This window comes from Perca flavescens, chromosome 19 (genome assembly GCF_004354835.1).
Source record: "Perca flavescens isolate YP-PL-M2 chromosome 19, PFLA_1.0, whole genome shotgun sequence".
Lineage (NCBI taxonomy): Eukaryota > Metazoa > Chordata > Actinopteri > Perciformes > Percidae > Perca > Perca flavescens.
The window spans coordinates 21,193,459-21,215,466 of NC_041349.1; positions in this window are offsets into that span (position 1 = coordinate 21,193,459).

The window sequence follows — 22,008 nt, forward strand, 5'->3', positions numbered from 1 at the left end:
CCCTGTCCTTACATCACAGTATGAGATGATAGCCCAGGAGCATATCACTGGTTTTGGTACAGCAGGACAAAAAGTATATGTGGTGCACTCTATATACATTATACTGTATATACACGATATATTCGAGAGAAGGGGCTCATGTTTTACTTTTTGTGAATTTTGTCATTATTATGTATGATATGACAAATCTAAGGCTGAGATGGAAGAGCATATACAAAGCAATACACAAGCACAATCAAATTACATTTTATACTGTAAAGCAAAGAAAGCTATGTAGCAGTTTGTTTTGGGAAAAAAGTTCTTAAATAGAGCAAAAAATGGCAGTAATTAGAAAATACAGGCAAAAACTAGCTACGTGTCAACAGTGACAATAGAAAGTGTCTCTTAAAGGTCCTATGACATGCTGCTTTTTGGATGCTTTTATAAAGGCCTCAGTGGTCCCCTAATACTGTATCTGAAGTCTCTTTCCCGAAATTCAGTCTTGGTGCAGAATTACAGCCACTAGAGAGTCCCACAATGAGCTTTCCCTAGTATGTGCCCTTTCTGTCTCTGTAGCTATTGAGGAGAAGAGAGGCGGGGCAAGGTGGAGGGTGGGGGTGTGGCCTTGACCAACTGCCATGCTTCGCTCGTTTGCAAGCCATGATGGCTCTCTCTTTCCCATGGGTGGGCCAAATTCTCTGGGCGGGCATAGCAGAGAAAGGGGAGGTAACCTTTCCCCTTATGACGTCATATAGGGAAGATTCCAGATTGGCCCATCTGAGCTTTCATTTTCTCAAAGGCAGAGCAGGATACCCAGGGCTCGGTTTACACCACTGGGGGACCATAGGCAGGCTGGGGGAACACATATTAATGTTAAAAAACCTCAAGTGAAATTTTCATGCCATGGGACCTTTCAATGCTTCGATACCACTCATCAAATTGCAGGTCCTCTAGTCATCCTTGTTTGTTTTTTTTACCTCCCCCAGACAGCACTAATGATCAATTCCAGCCCTCAGCATATTTATTCATGAGTGTATTACACCTGGTTCCTCTTTGTTGCCAATGCATTTCCTCAAGTATTATGTGACGCCTTGCCTCCCACGCTTCTGGCTCAGATGGCATTTCTCTCTTCTCCTTCTCACTATCAGGCTTTGTTGAACCTCACACAGGCAAGCTTTGCATGTGCACACACTGCTTTTTCTCACTGAATAATATAAACTCTTCTATTTAGTTTCTCTACCCCAGCCCCACTCTGAATCAGTTTTATTCTGTCTTGGTAATGGCAGTCGGAGTGAAATGTGTGTACTTGTATCATTTTGCACACATAGGGCATGGGTTTTCTTCTTTGTTTATTTATTTAAAAATGTCTTTATGTCACATATATATATACAATATATTTGTTTTCTATCTCATTTTTGCAACTTCCTCTTGCTGCGTATATGTATGGGCATGAGCATAGCTTACAAGTGCATGGATGTGTGGGTGTGTGTGTGTGTGTTTGTAAATGTATTTCTGTTTAATTATGATATTGGGGACTATTTTGTGTTATCTACCTTACGTCATGTGTCTTAAAATACAGCTTAACTGACTAAATAAATACATACTGTTTTAGAAATAATGCAAAACAGATCACCAATTAAGAAACTCAAACACATATTCATTCATTTATTATTTATTTATTAATTTATTCACTCACTCACTCAGTTTGAGTAATGGCCTCCAGGTGGCCAACAGAAGGTATTGCATTGTCTCCAGAACTGAACAATAAATATTAATTCTCTGGCCTTATCTGTGCAATATTGCTGGACGGTGTGGGCTGCATCACATCTGTGACTGTGTGTGTCCTTGTTTGCTTGCCTGTGTGTATGTGTACGTGTGTGTGTGTGTGTGTGTGTGTGTGTGTAAACACAGCCAGAATGCTTGTCTGCCTGCTTCCTCTATTCACAAATGCTTCAGCTAGAGTTTATTATCTTTCCATCTCTCTCCCTCCCTATCTCGGTCTCGCCCTCTCCTCACTTTTTCTTTTTCGCTTTGCTCCTTGCCAGACTGATGGGATGCACCATTTTAGGGCAAGCTCGGTGGTTAGAGTTTCCTCCCACTGATATGATTAGGTGTCATTAGCCAGTTCAGCCCGTCAGGCCAGCCTGACAGCCAGCAAGTGAGAGAGGTCCATGGTATATTGATTGCCTCTACTTTACAGCCCTTAACCCCAATCTTTAGCCTTGCTTCACTCCTAGAAATAAATAATCATTCTATCTGCTAGTGAGTTCAACCTAAAATATTAAAGAATGGCATGTACATATTTCTCTACAGTATGTATGTACTCTTCATTCATCTATCTATTCTCGCGTCTGTCTCCTTGACTCTTTGTCTCGATGTCCTGCAGCCATCTCCTCCCTCAGCTGTGTGGTCGCTGAAGAATATGAAGTTTTAGCTGTGGCTGTCTCGCTGGGGAAATATAAGTTGACTGTCTATTGCATTACTGTTTCTAAGCCTCACATCAGGAGGTGATCAGATTCCCTGAGGTAGAAGGAGCAGGGGAAATGGAGAAAGGGATGAAACAATGTGTGTGCTGGTTTGTCTCTCTATGTGTGTACCTAGATGTTTGCGTGTGTACATTAGGGCTACTACTTTTCACTAAATCACATTTGAAACAGCCTCTTGTTAACACAAACAGGCCGGCACCTCCAAACAGCAAATCACGTGGCATTAGCACAAACACATTAACAATACATTAGCATGAACAAGATACAGTACATAACTAAACTGACTTTAATGTGATCTGATTGTTGGTGCCCTGACAAGGTGGTTCCAGTACTGCAGATACAGCTGCTGTCCTGGGATTTTCAAACACGTTGTTTGCGGAAGATGGCCTTTATTATAACACAAAAACATGTATTTAGGAGTTTTTCATGGGATTAAAAAACTTGTCACTGAGATATGTCAGAGGAGAAGCTAACAGTAAGGCCACAAGCAAGCAAATAATAGCTCAGCGCAACAGTGGGCATCTCTCAACTTATCGAACCTTTGTGTGGCTGACAGGGTCAGCATACTAGCACACATGATCACCAAAACAGGTTAAAATACGGCACCAATACATTCATTTGTCCTGCGTTTTGTCAAAGGAAGAACATAGATGTAATGGTGCAAAGAGTGTTTCCTTGACACATAAGACCCTTCATTTCAAACTAAGGGTCATTGTAAAGCCACAGTGTACCTAAGCATTGTTTCTGATAAGGTGCATTCCTTCAGGTTTACACACTGTCCTTCCAGCACTACATCGCACTACGTGACAAAGCTTTTGTCATCTGAAGAAGGTTTCAGGGTCAGGGCAATGCGGTCAGCTAATGCAAACTCCCATAGTCCCCAAACCTCCGCTCAATAAGGATTTGCTGCTTGACTCTATAAAGCACTTCAGTGTCATTTTGGTGCATTATTTAAATGACACTGCATTGCAATAATATGTAGGATAATACAGTTATAGTATTTGAATGGCATAATTAAATAGCCTATATTTATTTCACTAAAATGCTAAAAAGGTAGTTATCAATGCTATATACTTGCTATTATATGAGGGTGATAGTGTTTCAATGAGCAATTTTAATGAGTCAATTGTACACCTATGTGATCATACATATGGCTTTGAAGTATATTTAAAGAAAAGGGATGTACAAACATCTTGATTTGACATGAAACAAAATCATCTTGTTTTTCAGAAGTGTCAGAATAGCCAGCGGTGGAACAAGTACTCAGATCCTTAACTTAAAGTATACAACAATGAAAAAATATTCCATTACAATGATGTAAAAGGGCAAAAGGTTGGATCAGTGAAATGTACCACAAAATCTATCATAAGATAAATCTAAGGGGTCGAGAGATGATTCTTGTGAAAAAAGAAAGTTCTGCTAAACAAATCTGTTTTCGTTTTTGGGATATTTCTCAAATTTTTGCATTTTTAGTGAAATAGAGTATATAGAGTAAATAGAAGTATATTGGAGAGGTTTAGAGGAAAAAATGTCTCTTTGGCGAAACTGCTAACAACTCATAGACACGTGAAACACTGCAAGGTGATGGGGCACCAACTAGACACTGCTTTTATATAAGGACCACAAACCAAAAAGGTTGGGAAGTTCTTAGATAACTGTAGTGGGGTATAGAGTACACTATTTACCTCTAAAATGTAGTGGAGTAGAAGTAGAAATAAATAGGGGGATCATGTGACGTGTTCCGGTCATAAACTAGTCAACCTTTTGCAAGTATGGAATACTGCAACACCATTGTCAGCAAATTACTGACAAACTCTCTATCTGAACCCTACCTGAGTTTTCTCACCACTCCTCGAGGTTGATGTGCTTTCTCCTCTCTGATTGAATATCTATCCCCACCAATCACAAATGAGGTCTTCAACTATTTGGCTTTACTAAATCAGGGTAAGCACTTTATCCAGTGTCCTATAAAGGCAAGGACCAGCGTTACTGAGAGTGCCCACAGCAGCGCTTTGACGCTGAGTAGCAGCTTAACAGGCTTATAACTGAGCAGGAGAGCGAGTCAATCAGCTGCTATTGAGTGACTCTGTAATGGCCAGCCTGACCATCACACTCCCCAGAGAGCCAATTTTGTTTTCCATTAAGACTGTCATTACACAGGGAGGCACGACACAACCTCCAAGTTAGCTGTCTTGTGTGTGCATATGAAAGAAAGGAGAGTTTTTAGATGAACTTGGAACTATGGCTGTTGCAAAGATGATAATTGTCCCTACGTCTAACTTAATACTTAGAGTGGACATATTCTTTTTCGTATTTTCTGTCACATCTACAATGTTATAATGTCTGATTTTCATGTTAAACATGGCCAAAACAAATAATGAGGTAAACATATTTTTGAGAAACCCCTGTGAGCTAAAACGTTCAGATTTCCAACTGTTCTGAACGCTCCGGTTTCAACTGTTTTTTCTACTCTCGGCTAAGCATTATGCAACTCTAAGCCGGCCTGCTATGATTGGTCATCTGCTCTAGGTAAGCAGGACTGGAGTGATTTTTTTTTACTACACTACTGCGGTGGTATAAAAAAATTGTCACATGTAGCTACAGTAAAATCTTGGCTCCCCAATTCCAGGTCACAATACTCCTAAACATTCCCGGTCATGTAGTATTTGGTTAAAAAGCCTTTATCTGTGATTATTGACTGTAGAAAGTGCTGCTATATCCTATTAGTGTCCACTGCTAACTATAGTAGCTACATGCTAACAGCAGTAATAAGTTGTCATCTTGGCTGCCAATTTGTTAAATTCTCCCCAATTTCGGGTCACATTCCTATTCCTATCCACATTCCTTCACATTAAATATGTCCAATTGGGTAGTGTTTGGTTCAAAGCCTTTATCTGCGATTTTTGACGGTGGAAAGTGCTGCTTTCGTTCCATCACAATCTAACGTTAGCCTAGTGCTAACTATTAAGTAGTTGCACGCTAACGCGAGATAGCTGTAATCTTGTCAGCCAATGCTGGTCATTTCTCCCAAATTTTGGGGTCAAATTATTGCTGGGACATGTCCGGTTGTGTCGTTTTTGGTTTAGAGGCCTTTATTGGTGATTTTTCACGGTACAAAGTCCTGCTATAAAGCTACTCCATTGCAGTCGCTCCAGCTGCTACTAGTGTAACAACAGCAAGGCTGTGGCGGAGCTCAGATTCCAGGTAGCACTACGGCCAATCAGAGCAGACTGGGCTTTGACTGGAGGAGGGATTAAAGAGATAGGCGCTCCTACAGAGCGTCTCATACAGAGGGTGAATACAGCTGCTGCAGCCATGGGCAGTATGACAAAAATAAAGTTTAACATTAAAGTATGTAAACATGTTCTAGTACAAACACAAAATGCAAATATTATCCTGAAAATGCTATATAATAGTTGCCCTTTAATACTTAAAAAAAATGTTGCCATCAAACTGACAGTGTTATAATTTTCATGCCATGCTGCCATATCATGTGATTTAAGATTTCTAGTATGCTTTTATGCAAGTAAAATTAACAGCTACTGTATTTCTTTAAGGAGCTAAAGCTTTTATTTAAAGGTCACTCAGTGTCCCGCACCAGCCGAAGGGGAATTTGATGCTCTCCCTTTTCAGCTGGCTCACCGGCCCGGGAGGGAGAGCCATTAGTTCTAATCAAACTCCACTCTAATTGAGAGGCCTCCCATCTTCATAAAGATAATTACTAGAAATGTCAGACTATGTGTGCTCCTCCCTCCCTTAGACTTGACCCATGAATAGTGATAAACCACAAGGCTGGACATGTATCTTTATAAGAGGGCAAAGCCACGGCATCTACTTGACGGGAACAATTAGTTAGTATTAGCAGCAGATGGCCTCCATAACAGAATTAAATGCTGATGAGTTCCTTTAAATCATCCCTATTGAACTTTTATGGACCAATCACTTGAGTTACTAAGAAATGGAGCAGCAATTGGAGAATGAATGCAATATCTTCTAAAGAGGATTTACCGCGTTTATTGAGTAGTTGGTAGTTTCCTTAAAATGATAACATGAAGAAAGAATATCTAAATTACATTACATTATAGTCTTTTCTTCACAATTAAACATTCTGTGATGTTTTGACTTTATATAATTTGTATGCAAAATCAGTTACTGGAGTCAGCAAGGCTTTCATGTGATAAAACCTGGAGGGTAGTCTGCGTGGGTTGTCTTTAGATATTAATATGGTTTAAAATGTATATTGGTGATAGCAATGGCTGGACAGCCTTATATAGTTCAAAGTCTAGCCAGTTTTGTTTTTCTTTAATGATATTGGTGTTTATTTATGAGTATCTGTATTTGTGACAGAGATTAACTGAGCTGAAAATTAAATAGAATTTGTTTTGCATTGATGTGAATGGAACTACAGTTGCAAACCTAAATCTCTGTGATGCCCAAGGATTAACCTGTGACAGCAGTCTCATGTGAATAGGGTCAAACACAGATTAGACCTGTTCAGTAAAGCGTTTTATTGTGGGTCATCTGTATGAAAAGGGTTTAAATTATCTTGCAACATGGAAATTTAGGCAATTTAGACACTGATTTCACATCTTCTAATCAAACATTATATATAGAGTTCAGTGAGTCTGTTCATACTATGCAGGATACCCTTAAGGCATTGTGTAGCAATTCTGGTAATTTATTAATATTACCTGTATAACAATGGATGGAAGTAAACTCAGTATTATCCCAAATAAAAAAGTAAAATGACTCATTATGCATGCAAGTATCCCTCTTCAGTTTGTTGTATTATTATATATTATATTACTGGATTATTATTATTGATGCACTAAAATGTACAGAATCAGCATTTTAATGTAGCAGTTCAATGTGGAATCATTTTTAATGACTTTATACTGTTATGCTGTTTATTGTATAACAATGCATTATATGTTATATATAAATAATCGGATCTTTGTATTCTGTATGCTTTATCTTAATCTGCAAAGCAACTAGTAAATAGTTGTCAAATTAATATATAGTGGAGGTAAAAGTACAAAATGTCCCTCTGAAATGTAGTGAAGTACAAAGCAGCATAAACTGGAGGTGATCAAGTAAAGTACGAGGACTTTACAACTTCAGTACTTCAGTACCTGAGTAGCCATTGCAACCATTGTGAAATAAAGAGCATGTAGAATTCAACTTCATACAGTGTCCCAAGATCCCAAAGCCTGATCAGCCCTTTGATGTGGCGTCCCTGTCTCCTGAACTTTGACTGATGGCTCTCTCTGGGCTCCAGCAGAGTGTCAGGAGAATGGATGAGGTGGCAGAGAGTGACTGACAGCTACCAGAGCCACAGCACCTCAGCCATCTCATCTTTAAATAGCTGGCAGTAATTGAATAAGTAGTACATTTTAGGATGCAGGCAGCATTTGGTAAATGCCTACTGTATATCACTTTGAAACATAAAGGCTGCCAGCTATGTCATGCCAGGTATCTCTCTCTTTCCTTTTGACACAGCAAAATACATTTTATGTTAGCTCTTCTTTTGGTAAGAACCCATGTAAGTCAGAACTATGCCTTTAAATGTACACCACGCTATTATTAAGCCATGTGAGTTATCCATACAGAGAGTACACAAGGGATAGCTGTCATGAATATGGCTTTTAATTTGATAAATACTTCTCTGTATACTAACAAGCCCAGCATATCACACATATGGTAACAAACACAAGTGAATTGTTATGGATCTATCATATTCCCCAGTACAAGCGTTAATTTGGACCGACCAACGCACAGGATATCAAGAAATCAATATTGCTTTCCCATGTCTGTGGCTGCACTAGGTGGGCCTAATTGAAATGTATGAGGGAGTCTGCTAAATGATCTGTGCAGGCAAGGGAGCCAGAGTGATTGCAAACATATGGTACGGTTCCTTAGACAAGAGAAACATTTGTACAATGCTGAGGGAGAAACAGACAGAGGGGCAAAAGAGCAGGAGTAGGAAGGAAAGAGGGAGGGGGGTAGAAAGAAAGCAAAGAAAGAGAGAGCAGAAGAATGATGTCGCTTAATGTTCATGCAACTGGACTCGAGAGAGATATTTCACGAGATTTGACAGCTTTTCAGTTGAATGCATGAGTTAGTTGCAAAGAGAGATGAGGGTAGAAAAAGCTCAGAATGATGTGGGTGTTGGCACATTATCAAACCATTACAAACGAAGGACAGCACAAATATGGAACTGAGCATCCATTGTTGTTGCATGTAAGCTGAAATACGATGCCTTGCCCTGCACGACTGTTTATTATGTTACATTTGACTGACAAATGGTAGTTTCTCTTCATGGTTCCTACTTTCCTACTCCTCCCCTCTTGTTCCCTCCATCCTCTATCCATCTAGCTTACCGTGCCTCTCTCTCTAATAAGCTATTGACATTTTGCTTAGTAATGACTGCAAGAATAATGGGTCCTGTATCGTCCAGAATGAGCAATGAGTGGAAGTGGCATTTTTCTAACCTCCATAACAGGTAGACAACCAGGCTCACTCAATTCCAATTGGTCATTTTAATTGGGCCATCTCTTCTGGGTAAAGGGTACCATCCCCTGTGCACTGAACTGGCACTCCACCATGGCACAGCTCCATGATGCAGTGATTAGTCAGGACCATCTTGCTCTAATGCGTCTAACACAATTGAGTCATGTCTGTTAGAATCACGGCAAAGAGCTAACCACACAACACATGTGTGCAGACGTCAGTGTTGGACATGATGTAGGGAGGATGCAATGATGATTTTTTACACAATGATAGTCTGAACTAACAATATGTCGGATGTAATTTTCATCACATATTTGATTCGGTGTTGTCGATTTTTTTCTTCTCTCTAGCTCAAACATCAGTGGAGAAAGAACAGTTTGACGTCATGGAGTCAAACAGCAGCTCTCACTTCAACAAAGAACTCACCAAAAAGCAGTGTCTTTTTCCAAGTGGACCTTTTGCCCTTCACAAATGCTCAGTTATTGAGAGTGTACACCGTTTCCCAACTAGCAGAGAAGGGATTATTTAATGAGAGCCAACTGGAAATAATGTTACTTTACAAACATGGCTTGAGGCTACAAACAAAGCTTGAGGAACTCACTAATGGCCTCAGCAAGGTTCAGGATTGAGTGTCAAGCATGCTGATATAACTCTTAAGTTATCTACACCTTGCACATTGCTTTACAAATGGAAATAAATCTGGATGTATAAGTGCAGAGAGTTTTTGTTAAAGTGTGCAGCTTAAGAGGTGAGCTTTTCCTCTGCATCAAGTCTGACAGGTAAAAGGTCAAACGATTAGCGTGTTGACGATTTTGCCCTCTGAGTTATAAACCGCATCATTAACCTGACACAAAAAATATACGGGTGATATTTTTGTCAGAAGTTCCGCCAAAGAACAAACATTTCACTAGCATGTGAGCCTCTCAAGCTGAGAACACACCCTGGCACAAGGATGCCAAAAAAGAGCATCTATTATTCATTTAGTCAATGTATTGACATGGATAGCTCTGGTGCACTGAGGTAAGGTCAGGACAAAAAGCTCCAAGAAATGAAATCTGGGAACAAGATAAAATATCTGTTAACTGCCATGTAGAAAGTCTGTTTTCAACAGGGTCATGGGAAATGAATGTAGGATTTGTCTTTTATTTTCTGCCATTCACTTTTAATGCCAATTGATGGCATTTTATATGTACGGCCTCTTAAGAGCAGGAAAAATATATGCAGGATGACAAACAATAGAGTTGATTGACAGCCATAATTGATTTGGTTCAGGTCTGATTTCCTTTATATGCACTGATGCAGATAGAGTGTTATATTTTCCTACTACCAATCCCTACATATCTCCAGTCTTTTTCATTCACCCTGACACTATGGACTGGTAAGTGTTTTGGAGCAAGTGCCATCCAGCCGAGTGTGTACAGATGTGGTAATCCATTTGTTTAAATACATCTGACATGTTCATTAAGCTGCTAAGCCGAACACCCTCACATTTTCCCATTTTCTCTCTCAATCCTCCTACCAAAAGCTGCCTTTTCTTACCGCATTGAGACGGTAATTACCATGCAGTCAAATGAGAGGATGGCAAGCAGAAACACAGCGCATGTCTGTGGCTGCCTGCCAGCCAAGCTACTTACACTGTGAAGCACACAGCGCCCAGACACTACAGGCCAGAGTCAGGCTGCAAATAACTCTGGCATCCTGAGCTAATAAAGATCATCTCTCGGGCTGAGGATTTTTGAGTGAACATGATATAGCATGTCGACAATCTTTGACAAAAGATATGCTTGTAAAGGCTTCACTGAAACACAAAAAATCCAGTGCCAAAACAGAAGAAAATATGTGAAAATAATGAAAGACTGAGGCATAGCACAGGGTTTTAAGCTCCACTAAGTGAGATGAGAAAACTATTATCATCTGATACACAGAGCTCAGAGCATGACGTACAGTACCACCACCACTACTCCTGACACCAACAAGTCAAAGAAATCAGACAGGCCTCACACCAGACTGTGCCATTCTCATGAATTCTGAAAAGAAAATGAGAGGTTCTCCACCATCCTTTCACTCCAGGAACGTTAGAGACTCTCTGCCTGTTTGCCCGCCTGCTTTTCAGGCATGTTGCTGCCAACTTGGCATATTACCCAGGCACTACACTGGTGTCAGCAATGAGCCATCTCTGCCAGCTCCATGATTGCCATGATCTGGGTCGGCAAGAGTATTACATGGCCACCTGGAAAGAAACGAACACCTGGACGCAGCTTAACGCCCGGCTCAGCCATAATACAGGTCTTTTCTCTGCCAGTATATACAAACCTCCGTCCTCTCTCTCATATGGTGCACACAAGTGATTAGGCATTGTGTAGGCCCGCTGTTGGTCTACTGTAAGAAGCATTTAGCAAAATCAAACTGCCTTCAGTGTTCGACCTGTTCTCAGGCCAGCTGAAAGTAATGGCCGGTGCCAAATGATGCATTGTGTGACACACAGCAGGTGATACTCTGTACATAACAGGGACTTTCTGCGCAATTAGTTTAAATTATCAATAGTGCATTGTACAGCATGTTAGCCTGGGGAGGGATCTTTTGTGTAGCATGGACATAGATGGGTTCTTGCCTCTACACTTGTGTAGTATTTAGGCACACACTGGATATTGTGATACAATATCCACTTTTACTAAGTCACCAAACTTTTTATTCCAGTACCATGAAAACCATTGTCATCCCACATTGTTCCACAACAATCCTCTTGACCTCTTGTCGCTAAATTTCATTGTCTTGTGATCAAATTCACAATTTCTATCCCCTCTTTCGCAGATTATTATTTTTGCAGAGGCTTAACCTTTGTTTCCTTATTGTTCGAGCTTCACTCAAACTGTGAGGATCCATTTGCTGCATCATTCAGATAAATCTGCCCTCCTGTCCGATGAGATACCCGACTGGTTAAGTCCCCTCTCCTTATGCCATGTGTACCCTGGCTAGATTGAGCCTGCATAAATCTGTATTCATCTGGGCCTTAGCAATTCCTACTCTGCAGTAAGTAGGTTAAAACCATATAAACTGTACATAATCATGATTGCTTGGTCTTTTTCTAAAACAGTTATTATGTTGTTATCATATGTTCCCTTGCTATCCATTCTAAAAGATAAAACTTGCATTGTAGGACAAAAACCCTCAAACATACTGAATATTGCCACAAGACAGGGGGCTGTCCTCTATCGGAGGATATTTTATTTATATCACACAATTCACTTCAAAAGACCTATTCGCCATCTTTGGAGAACCAGTATTCATTAAATATGGTTTTCCCCCTCAGTAAGTTCTAGAGTCACAACTCACAAACAGTGGGATATAAAATCATGCCCCAGAGAATCTGGAGAGGAAAAGTGTCTGACTTTTTGTGATCTTGACAATGGATCTCGCTGGGGGCCATCAAATCCAGACAGAGGTATTCAGCAAAGCCCAGTGTCCCAGCTAGTCCTCCCAAATCATCAGAACCATTGTGCGTGTTGAAAAAAAAATGGACGGAGATCTAAACGCTGATTGAACACAGATGCTCAGGAGCAATAGTGACGGTCACGGGAGAGTGACGTTGCATGCAACACAATAGGAACAACACGGAAAGGTCACACAAGCAAAGAGTGTCGATTAAAAAAAGCAATACCAACGCACAGCAAATGAGGTGGGAGAAACAGGGACTGAGTTAACCATACCTTAGAATTAATGCTAATTACTAGTCCTCTGGGTGGTTGTTAGTGGGGAATGTCCACTGCTCATGTGTGCTTATATAAGCAATCAATGGCTTTAATTAGACTATTAGGAGGGATGGGGTCCCAGCAGAGTACTTCCAAGTGTTAATCAGCCTTATTGTTTACCTTCCTGATTTCTGAATGTGCAGCACATTGGGAGGTTGGAGTATTGTAACTATTAGCTGTTTGGTTAGATTTTAGACATACAAGTAGAGGCTATATCTGACTCAGTGTTGGATTAGTAATGGTTACTTAGTACTGGCATATTTTAGATTCGCAGTTTGGCTCTCAGGATGCACATATGTGCTGCACTGCTTTGGTCCAGATTCGAATGTCTTAACTTAACAATTGCTGGATGGATTGGAATAACTTTTGTACAGACTTTCACGGTCTCCAGATGACAAAGTTAATTGACTTGACTGGTGAAATGTCTCAACAACTTCTGGATGGATTTCCATTACATTTGGAACAGATTGGCCAGAAGATGAATCCTAATGTCTTTGTGATTCCCTGTAATTTCATCTAGCGCCATTTGTGAGGAATATCCCCAATATTATGTCAGCATACTGATTTTGAGTGGTGAACCTCTGCTGTCTATTCTCTCATTCGGCACAATTCTCTATTTACATTCTCCTAAATTTCGCTCCTGTTTTCCCCCCAATTTATTTTTCAGGCGCAGTTTAAGCTGACGGTGGCCTTTTCCCTGAACCCCTATAACTGCCTTGTAGATCCAATAACACCTCGTTTACTGAGCAAACATGCTGAAAAAACAATATGGCGCTTCCCCATCTTCATATTCAATATTCGAAATCAGGCACATTCACTGACCTGTCAGAACTGAAATGCTGTGAAATAGGAAACCCTAATGCTGGTATTATTTTCAGGAGTCTTATCTTGAAGAGTTGGATTTTTATACAAGCAACCAGGGTGACATGGAGAGGGTTTTTCAGTGCAGGCTTTTATCAAGGAAAGAGAAACAGAGAAGAGATGCACAGAGAGGGAGAGAGAGAGAGGGAGAGAGAGAGAGAGCAATAAAGAGAACGAGATAAACTATTGATGCAGGATAGGTAATGAAGGGGGAAAGAAGTCAGTACAGAAAAAAAAGTCAGAATGCACTCATAGAGCTCATAGAGAAACAAAGGCAGACAGCGACAGGGAAATATCCAGTTGAAAGAGCAAATGAGAAAGCAGTCAGAGCTGGTAGGTGAAGGGGGGCACTGTTATAACTTCATGCATGTTTAAACAGAGAGCTAACATGAGTTAAATGCAGCGAGGATGTGGGTACCAGCGCCCAGCCGGAGAGAGATGACACCAGGTGCAATGCATCTTATGAGTGATCACACTCACTGGGGACTGGATTGACAGACGGACACACACATACACAAACATGATAAATACACTGAGAATGTATAAATTTAGATACTTTACTAATCATTTAACTAATTTATCAAGGAAAAATGATACTCTCATGGTCCCCAGAGGATGATCCCCTGCCTTATCCTCTGGCAGCACAAGGTTGGAACCTGTGGTTTGGAGTGAAATATCATACCCAACTTGAATGTATTTCACTTGTAAATTTGGTGCAGACATTCAAACTTGCACACATTTACATACTACCCCTCATGATGAATTTGAATGACTTCAGGTTTTCATCTAGTTTTCATCTAGTGCGATCATCAGGTCAACATTTTCATTTGGTTAATACTTGGGTTAATGACCAAATACCTGCAATTAGTAGCAAATGTTAGCATGCTAATGAACTAAATTAAGGTGGTAAACATGGTTAACGTTATGGCTGCTAAATATCAGCATGGTAGCATTGCCACTGTGAGTGTGTTACAGTAGCATAGTGAAGTTATGAGTATGTACAGTACAGCCTGACAGAGCCTGTAGAATTGCAGTAGACTCTTAATCTTCTTGGGTTTTGGACTCTTGGTTAGGAAACTAGGGCAAATTGTATAGACTCAACCATTAATTGATTGATCATGAAAATAATCAATGGTAAATAATCATTAGTTGCAGCCGTAACACATACAAATTAGGCACCTGGGTTATGCAGTACAGTTCAGATGCTTTGTGCCCAAACTGTTCTGTACTTCACTCTCTCGCATTGTCATCCCCAAACACACACACACACACACACACACACTCCTCTCATCTCACCAGGGAAAATATCCACTGTCAGTGTGAAAAATAGAGTGGAACAGATGGCATCAGAATTATTAAAACCACCTACAATGGTTCCCACAACTTCCCTATCTTTTTACCCCACTCTCCCTCATTTACTGACTACTTCTCTCTCTCCTCCCTCCTGTTCCTGCGATACTGCCCAACTACACCCATCGTCTGGATGCATCATCCCATCTTCTTCAATGCCATCCAGGCTCACAGGTCTTGCCAAAGAGGCTTAGGCTCACTGGAAGCCCCATGGCGCTACACAAAGTCAGCCAAGAGGAGAAAGAGAGGAGGGAGTAGTACGAGTTGAAGAGAGGTGGAGGAACTCAAAATCTTATTTTTGGCCCATCACACATTTACTCATAGCTTCACCTGCTAAAATGTAATGTAAATCCTGAAACAAACACTCCGCAGCCAACCTTTCTTTTCTGAACTATTTTTCAAATCCTCCTTTTTTTTCTTCTCACCCCTATCAGGCTCTCCTCCCCACCCCACTTTACGTCGTCACACCTCTCCAACTCCAGTCCCTGATGCTGAGCGCCAGTCATGTAAATGAGATAGTTAGCAGATCAAAAGACATGAAGAGGTATTTTTAATAGCAGAAGAGGTGTTGATTAGTGTCAGAAAAGGAGAGACAAGGCAAAGTGCAGGCAGTCTCTATTACATCCCAATGCTTTGAGGCATATGTTGAAGTGTGTGTGTGTTGACGTGTGTTTGTGTAGATGTGAGGAAAAGACAAAGCAAAGGAAATGTGTGTCTATGTGCGCACACTCAGGCATGCATTTACAGTACACCTGCAGACATTCATATATGAGTGTGTGTGTGTGTGTGTGCGTGTGTGTGTGTGCGTGTGTCATCAAAGTGTGTGTACCTTCCCTCCGGAGGATCATAGTTAATGCATAATACATAGCTCCATATTTTCGACTATAACAGCAATAATGTTGGCTCGCTGAGTTTATGAAGAGGAGATCAGGTGTAGGAGAAAGTGATTACAGGGCATAAACACTGCAACTGATATTGCTTTATTGTGAGAAGTAACTGGCTTGAAGATGACAGTAGCTGAAGATAGCCCCGAGGAAGAGCACCAGCAGCATTGTTAATCAGGTGTTTTACTGCAGGGAATGTTGGTAGTTATGGAGAAGTCACACGGATAATGAGTTGTCCTGGTGAATTAAATTGAAGCTCAAATCAGGCTAAGTGTTGGACATTGAGGCATAAAGGATCCAAATGTGAGTTAAGACATTAAACTCCAGTATAGGATGATTATCTGGCTTGGCTATGTTGATTTGTATATGCAATTTACGACAACAATGGAGATTTATTAGTATAATCCGACAGCCCTCTTCCTCTAGTAATATACTGTATGTAATTGTGGAGTTAATTGCATTTTAGCTTGACACTAAGTATTGTGTGTAGAATTTTTAATTAAACCTCCAAGGGATTGGTTTTTCTTTTTTACTATTTTATTAGCGTCATGGTTACGCAACGCTTGCCATTTATCGTTTTTTAAATTTTATCCGGAGCAAGATGTGATCTCGACTAGCAGTCTTTATCTCTGAATCTAAATTTTAATGCATCCTCTAGATAAGGTCTAGGAATAAATAAATAGCAGTTCAAAGCTGGCATATTACTGGCTCTTCATTCTGTTTTCAGGGGCTTGCCCGCATTCTTTTGCCCATGTCAGAATTTTCATCTTCCCATTCTCCCCAGCTGCTTTCCTCGCACGGCTCTCTCCCTCTCCCTCACACAGATGGCAGAGGGGTCAAAACACTTTAATGAATTTTCAAAGGAGCTGCATTGGCAATATTAAAAGGAGCTCAAAAACTTAAACACGTCTGACACTGGAGTCATGTGCACGATGACGTGGCCATGGACATATAAAAAGTACAAACCTCCACTCAAACACACATGAATGGATGCACATGTGCAGCATACCACACACAAATATTGCACGCACGCGCACACACACACACACACACACACACACACACACACACACACACACACACACACACACACCATTATGACTTTCTTCACAAACCAATAACTTCCACATAGACAGAAAATACCACATTCTACACACCGGTCCACATTCTTAATTAACTCCATTAGAATGACAGACACCCGCTGGAAGGTCAAAGGTCAATTTTAATGATGAGCCTACATATGGCAGCCACCGTGTTGCCTTGCAAGGGAAACGAGCACCACTTCTGCTGATCCATCTGTCCCGTGGTAATGACTGCACCTGGCCTCACATGGGCCAACGCACACAGGTACCAGAGCTCTCAGAACTAGCTCGGTGCACAGAGGGAAACACAATTAAAAAGCAATAAGCACGCTCACATCTCGCGGCCACATTGTTTACTCATTATGTCTAATTATCTATTTGAGTCAGAGATGTAAAAGACTCCTCTGTACAAGCTTTTTAGACAGTCAGCAGCGTGAGCGTTTACGATGCAATGAGGCCATAAATGACTGTGATCTTGGACCCGGTGAATTTCATTTGGAAATGCAGTCAATTGTCAAGTGTTTCCTCATGACCTGTGTTAATGGTTTTCTTGTTGCAAGAGGCCAATGTTTAGGAACCTGATTTGTGAGTTGATATTGAAGTGTCAAACATCATTAAACCCTCTCTATTTTTGCTTCTCCTACTCAAACCATAGCCTGGAGGAACTACTCTAATCCAGGCCTCTTTTAGCTGGCCTTGATCGCGGCAGTTAACATACGACTGCCTGTAGGGCCAAGCCAGTGCTGCGCTGCAATAGGCATCAAGGCTTTTGCCTCTCCCTCTTTTTATTTATTCCTTTCTATCCAGTCCTTCTGTCTACTTCTCCCCAGGCAAGAAAGTCTTTATCCCAACTCTACGAAACTGAACTCAGGGTCAGAACTCAGCATAGAGCCCATACGTCTCTGATCTCCCCAACTTCTGATCACTCATCAAGGTCTGCCAGGAAGAATTCTTTCTAAAGCCACATTTGAAAAAGTCCCTTAAATCCTCTGTTTTTTTTATTTTTATTTTAACACAAAAGGTTGGGCAACGCCCCTGTGAAGATACATCAGACCACTGCTGCATTGATTTAGCCCTGGTCTTTCATTTAATCTTTTTCCCTATAGCACTCTTATAGCATAGCAGATGGCAAATCTTGTTTTATATCCTAGAGATATTTTTTTGATAAAGATGTGAAGTGTCAATTGTTTGAGCCAAAAGCGTGTACACTTATAAATGATTTTATATACAAAATCAGTAAGTTATTAGCTTGTCTGTCATCATCTACATAATTTGACTCTAGTCTGACCTGAGGGAAATAAATAGGAGTTTTAAATATGCGAGGATTGAGAGATACACAGTGATGGAGTCGCACTTCTGTTTTAAAACAGGAGACAGCTGCAACAGGAATAGAACATCTGCTGCGGTGCTAACATAAGCATACCTCATTCTCGTACTGTCATGCCTGAGCGGCCTTAAAACCGGACAGCGCTGACAACAGCCTGATGAAGTTTCTATATCTGCGCTCATCAGGCTGTCGCTCACAAAGTACTTATTCACACCTCCACTTGAAGAAAGATCAAAAACAAGTGAGCAATATTTATTTTCCCCCGTCAAAAAACAGCCTTGGTTTTGGAGCCAATCTGGCTTCTTGTCTGACTTGTGTAAACTTTGAGATACTTCTGAAGTCTGTGTGAGCCCAGGCCATCTGTGGCCTCTGTCAGTGCTTCTCTAATTCTTTGTTGCAACAGAAATTTTTTTTTATATCAGCTCAGATGGAAGGGTGCAAACTCTCTCAGTATCATTGATTACATGGCAGCAATGTTCTCTCTTTTGCAATGTCTGTTTCACACCTCCTCCCTTTCTCTGCATTGAGGCCTTTTTTCAGCTAGCTGGAGCTTAGCCAGCCAGAGCCATTTTGTCCCATTATGTGGTACTGTAAAAAAACAGCTGCTCCCATTCCACACTGGTGAATAGGTTAAATGGTGACACAAGGAACACAGCCTTTTTCGTCATGGTCTAAATTGACTGACAACAGGCGCTGGAGGTTCCACTGTTCCTTCTTGGGATGCCTTCCAGCTCCATTGCTTTTCATTTACAATTAGCAGCCACTCAGTCCTGCAGCCATTTTAGAGAGAGAGAGAGAGAGAGAGAGTGTGTGCCTTCATTGACATGTTTCCATGTGCCACTGAGAGAAACATAGCCAACCCTCTGATTAACTTAAATGAATCTGTATGGAGGACTGTAGAACTAGAGGAAAGAGAATAGATGTCCGTTGCAGTGAATCGGTTGAGTGCATGCGTAGTATAGTTAGAAAAATGGTTGTGCCATCCTGAATGTAAGCTGCAAATTAGTCCACACTTTAAAAATAAGCGGTCGGATGTATTAAATTACATAAAGTAGCAAAGGTATTGGCATCTTATTTAAAGAGGAAACATTAGCCTTTAATTGTAGTCATTATTATTAACATTTACAACAATTCAAACATTTACAAGGTATTCAATACCAGTACACTGCATGTGGGCATATATACATACATACATATATATATACATACATATATACATACATACATATATATATACATATATATATATATATATATATATATATATATATATATATATATATATATATATATATATACATATATATATCTCAAGTGTTTAATAGCATTGAAATATGCATGCTTAGTATAATACGCCAAAGCATAAAATGTCAAATTTGATGGTACATTTCCCTGTTACAAAAGAGAGGAAGTGCTAGCAAAAAGATACGTGTAGATGAGAGAAACATATATTTAGAATGAAAGAATAAAAAAACAGCTACTTAAGATGCAGAATAACAGTATAGCTTTCTCTTTTCCCTCAACTGACTGCTCTGAGCCACATTTGCTGCCACTCTGATCACCTTCAGTACTCCATCTCTGAGGAGTTGAAAATGTGGGTGAGGGTATCTAAAACGGAATATGGACAAAAAATGATTGAACCGCTAGTGATGTTTAACAACCCAATTAAACCTTCAGAGATATACTATGGTCATTTGTGTAATGGGAGATACAAGTCATAATCTTTATGGGCATTTAAGGCCAGATCAAAAGATGGTGAATTATTTCTCTGTTAATTATGCGAGTGATAATGCGTGATCTGTGATCACTGCATAGAAAACCTGCAAATTATGAGCGTAGTCTTCATCACCAGACACTGACTCCGACATTGTACCAGTTAAAAAAGGTCACATCACTTATCATCTTATCATATTGGTTGTAGCGTTCGTGGATCACATTTAACACAAAGAGATCAAAGATTTACTGTAGGTAAAAACAGCGGTGCAAAGGAGGTCATTTCAATTTATCAGTAGGTGTGGCTGCAGCTGGCTGTTAGTGACCAAACAGACAAGCTCCTTCAACTCCCTTAAAATGCAGGGTTGTCTCCACCGTGGTGCACAGACGGTTATGTGATGAATGAGAAAAGTCAAGACCGGCTGTGTCAAAAAGAATCTCCCTGGAGGGAACTGATGTCCTTGTCCAAGAGCCTCAAAGTCTCAGAGGACTGAATATATCCCACCAAGGGCATACAATGTCTCTTTAAGTTTCATCCAAATTTCTGGACAAAGTGTAACGTCTGTCGCCATGTTTTCTTTACACATCAAGGGCTTTATGGTGGAAAGACATTGTTTACATCCTGTAAATACCACATGTGTTGATGCTTTTAACAAGATGAGGTGCAGACAGTTGCATAGCGGTTATAATTATAGGATGCATGAATCCGTAATTAACTCAGCCCAGTACAGACTAGGCCACATGTGTTCACAGTTCAATATGCGACTACCTGGGTAGCAATCAATGTGTACTGTGTTATTGTGGTAATATATTTCTATATAGTAGTGTATATATATATATATAGATATATATAGATATAGATAGATAGTAGTATATATATATATATATATATATATATATATATATATATATGTATATGTCTTATATATATTATTATATATTATGTGTCTTATATAGTATATATATGTAAGTATAGTGTATGCATGAGCTTTTAATGGATACATGTGTAGCTTGTGATAGAATTTCAAAGTCCTACAGTATGAACTACAGAAACATTCCAGTGTACTACTTCCCCAACCTTTTTTGGCACAAGAGATGTTATGGTGAGCAATGGCAATGTCAAGAGAAAATTGCCTAATAAAATTGTCACATCACATACAAGAAAGAAACCCCTTTAATCTGGAAGCAAACTCAAAGGGTTCATGGTGTGGCTGCCAGTTTCTCATCTTGGCATAGCCATTTCTGCCTTATTGCAACGGCTAGCCAAAGCAAAACTTTACAAAATTGATTCCATGCCTTCACTAAAACCCATGTCTGAGCAGCTCACTATGTTGCATGACAGAGGCTTTTTGTAATTCCCCCCTGCACTGACCACTCCAAACATCCCCAAATCCCTTCTGTCAATATAGAAGAGACAACATGACTTCTCAGCTTTTCTTTGCCTTGTCAAAAGTTTCCATGTCGTGTTGTGGGTTCTTCACAGCATAACTAAGACCCTGAAAGCAGCTTATCTGCTTAAAACAGGAGGTTGAGAGAGGGTGAAAAAAAGTCTCTCTGTCTTCCATCTTTTTCCTGGTTCAGAGAGTGGGTTTATTGAAGCCACCAGAGCTTTGGTTTCTGCCTCTCGATTCCCCCTCCACCATCCCTGCTAGTCTAATCCACTTAGGCCCACGCTACCTCCACTGCTTTTGATTGGCCAGGCTTCCACATTTCCACCGTAGAACTGAGGAAAAATCAATAATCTTCACTGCACTGCAAAAAGTGCCTCTATTAAAAAGGCAAAATGTGATTACAAGAAGATGTTATTCATCTTTCTTTTATTTTAGCATGAATGGTTTGCTCAGCTGTAGATAATATCAGGAGTCATTCTTGGCAATGTGAGTAATGTTATTTTTTTTAGTTGTTGTGATTCTTCAGTCTTTTATTTTTAAATCTGCCATGGATCTTTGGCATTTAAACTTTATGCCAGAATGTATCACATTTGAAATTTTGCCACATCCCACTCGTCTCCTCTCCATTTTAGTGTTGTCTTTCATTGCCATCTCTTCAAGTGTCTTGGTCTCTCAC